The 3592-nt window shown below is 45.6% G+C and overlaps 1 long non-coding RNA gene across 1 annotated transcript; it reads right to left on the reverse strand.

Annotated features, from left to right (window-relative positions):
- Positions 1 to 1763, reverse strand: LOC113949326. The gene is made up of 3 exons (XR_003528419.1): positions 1602 to 1763; positions 1323 to 1466; positions 1 to 14 (listed from the first exon to the last, which is right to left on the reverse strand). It is a non-coding gene; the product is annotated as an uncharacterized LOC113949326 (long non-coding RNA).
- Between the last annotated feature and the right edge of the window lie 1829 nt (positions 1764 to 3592).

The following is a 3592-nucleotide window of genomic DNA, read 5'->3' on the forward strand; positions in this document are numbered from 1 at the left end:
TGGCTCAAATGGCCCTGCAAAATCAAGGGACAAGGCTCTGAAGACAGTTACATGGTAACCTCTGTGTGCAGAATTACCTGTGTGCAGGTTGTGATTCTCCAAAACTCCAGCCACCTCACAGTGACACGTATATTGACTGCTAACCAAGGCAGGGCTTCAGAAAGCTGAAAGGTCTGATGTCCCTGACCAACTCTTTTTCAATATGGGAGAGAAACTCAGAAAGTAGAACAGCGAAAATAAGTTTTCTCATGGGCTTAAATCCATGCTGTTGAGCTAGAGGTAGTAACACCAAATTTTGTCAACAGTGGTATGTTCCATTTTATCTGGGATCAGGCTAGGAAACCAGGGCCCACTCAGATGCTACCGTGTGGGAACGGCTCGGAAACAATATCTTCCAGACAGCCCCCTCAAGCCACCACAAAGCAATGGAAATGCACCAAGTAAAATCTGTGGCCACCACTCAAATGCTCCATCAAAGACATGAACTCTGGCTTCTTAAAAAAAAAAAAAAAAGAAAAAAAGAAAAAAAAAGAGAAAAAGAAAACCAATACAAACAAAAAAACCCCCCACCCCAGATCCATTAATGAAAAATAAAGCACAAGGCAAGGGGCGATGAAAACAAATAAAACTAAGGCTGTAAAATGCCTGGTATGTAAGATGTGCTGAAACTTGCTGCTGACAGCAGCTTGAGCAGACATTCACATGCAGCCATTCATAAGATGCACAGTAATTACCTTCTCTGGGAGGCTGTATTATGATGATTTCTTTAAGCAGAGCACAATATCTCTAGCAACAGGATATAATTACAGCAAAGGATATGCTTCTTAACCTCTTTCCACCCCCCCAGCCGGCTCAGGGAAAGGATCTGGGAGCCAGGGACTCTGTGGGGAGGGTGAAACTAGTTTACCCTGTGCTACTGCCCTCGTTACCTAGAGCCAGGCACGCTTTGATGGGAGCTTGTGGTGGCATCACTCTCGCAGGAACCCGATCTCTCTCCCCCTCAGCTTAGGGTGAAACACTCCCAACACTGCAGGACATTGACAGAGCTGGCAGCAGCCACCAGGCCACCGAAGGAGTTCGGCACAGTCAGCCTACTCTGGGCTGACACCTCAGTGGTAAATAAATAAATACCAAAAACAAACAGGCGAGGGAATGACTCAGAACTGGAACATGTTGGCAACACCGTGAGGCAGGCAGGACTTCCCACCTCCAGACTGGGACCATGATGGCCCCAAATACCCCACTACAGAGTCCCTCTGGAGCTAATGTGCCCTGAAAAAAAAAAAAAGGCCAAGGCTCCCAGGTAAGGGCTGGCACCATACCCAGCATGGGTCATGTTATCTTCAGAGGATGGATGCCACTTCCTGGTGATTACTTGGCCCACCTGCAGCAGCCGAAATGCCAGAGTTGGTCCTGTCAGCTCAGTTCTCTGAAGTTGGCTGTTCTGCTCCACTTCCACATCCCTCCTGCAAAGAGGCACAGGAAATCCTATTGCTACAGCTGTTGGATTAACTCATTTAGAGTCCAGAAGTGGAGAAAGATGCAGGCAATGACAGAGTCCCAACATCTGTGCACTCAGCTGAGGGACTCCCAGTACTCACTTCTCCGGACTCCTCTGGAATGGTGAAGTGGCCAACACAGTCGACGGTGGTCAGTGAAATTTGCTGCGCTGGGAAGGATCTCAGTGTGGTGAGGTCACATGCAGACCAGCAGGTAGGAGGCTGTGAGCACCACAACATGCTTCTTTTAATTATTTCAGTCATCAGTCCTAGGGGGAAAATGCACAGGGTTAACTCCCATCCCCATGCCTCTCCCCCCAAAACCAAAAATGCAGTGCTAGGCCTTAGGCTCTGTTGTTGCTAGCCCACACACTGATTATCTGAAAATGAACCTTGGAGCTCAACCTTCCTTTTCCAAAAGCAGTCAAAGTAGCAGTGCTCAGTGGCTTGGGCTCTCCATGCCAGATACTGAGAGCAGAGAGTCTGGGAAGCTTTTAGAGCCCTTTTTTGAGATCCAGACAGGTTTCCATTCCAAGGTAGAGGATGTTTTTTGTAGATGAGAGACTGGAAATCTTCTTTTTCTAATATGAAACCACAAAAAGAATAGCCAACATTTTCCTCACTGGTCTGGAAATTGTGTTACAAGTGAGAGTCTGCCTGGTGCAAGTTTGCAAGCTGTGATATCAGTAGGAGAATTTCCCTTCCCATTTACAGAAGGAAATGAATTTTGCATCCACCGGATGGCAGTGTGGGGAGAGCAATCATATTAGTCATAGTATTATTGTTTTCCTTTTAAGCCTCTCAAAAGTCATTGCAGACACAGCAATTCATTGCTTATTAAGATCTCCCTGCATTACAACCAGGGGAAAAAAAATCTAGGTCTCATTAATAAACCATCTTCTAGGATCTCTATAAGAAGGCAGACTTTGATTAGCCAAGATCATTCAATAAATGATTTGGCTTGTCTGACAAAGGGAAATGATTGATTGGAAAGAGTGTGCTTTAAATAGTTCACTCTTTATAATAAAAGCAAAGACTTTAGATAGAAATACAAATAGTAAAAAGGCAGTATTTCTGCTTCAAGAGAAGGTAAGTCCATGTACCAGGCTGTTGGGTGCTGGCAGCAACACAGAGTTCACTTCAGAGTTCTGACTGCAGGACTGAATTATTCTAAGCCTAAAATGGCAACATCTTCTGCAGTTTCTCTTGCCAAAACATTTTGATGACCAGGAAAGTCTGTTCTACTCTCAGACATGGCAGGACATTAGTTATCAATCGCAGAGAACAAATCTTTGTTTCCTGCATAGCCTAAAACTCTGAGTAATGAAGCTGAATGTTAAAATCCAGGTAAATAATGCTACTGAAATCTGTCGTATCACCAAGACGATTGTCCCAGAGTAATAAACAGTGGAAAACCAGGAGAAAACAGAGCTTGGGAAGCCAAGCCACTGGCCATCCTATTTCCACTAGAGGGCAATAGCAAACAAGCGACAAAAAGCTGAAGGCAAGAAGTCGATTGCGAGGAACCGGTAAAAAATGGTCAAGTTGTGTTTCCCGAGGCGGGAGCCGCAGCTGCCCGGTGCTCCCCGGTCCCGGCCCCGGTGGCGCCGCACCTCTCCCGCAGCCCCCGGCTCGCCGGCCCCGGAGCAGCAGCAGGTACCGCCTGCCCTCGGCTCCGGGCTCGGGTTTGTCGAGTTAGTCAGTGGAAAATATTCGCAGATGGTTTTGGTCTAGAAAGAAGCCACAAGTAAAAGAAGTACTTTCAGCAGGATGCATTTAAGCATCATCAGATAGGTGGTCAGATGCTGCTCTGAGCAGATGATTGATCCAACCTAACACATCATTCAATTCCAGATGTTGTAGAGAGCAAGAAAGGGAGATGGAAAGACTTCAGCAGCCTGATCCATTTGGCTTACTGAAGGGAAGGTTTGGAGGTGATTTGATCTAAATCTACTAACGTTTCCAAGTGGGGGACTGTCAGAGATCCTTCATGAATCTAGTAAACAAAACTATAACTAGATACAGAAGCTCAAAATAAAAGCTGGATAAAATCAAACTGGAAATAATACAAACTTTTAAAAATTAAAACTTGC

The sequence above is a fragment of the Corapipo altera genome, unplaced genomic scaffold (assembly GCF_003945725.1).
Source record: "Corapipo altera isolate COAL_440 unplaced genomic scaffold, ASM394572v1 113, whole genome shotgun sequence".
Taxonomy (NCBI): domain Eukaryota; kingdom Metazoa; phylum Chordata; class Aves; order Passeriformes; family Pipridae; genus Corapipo; species Corapipo altera.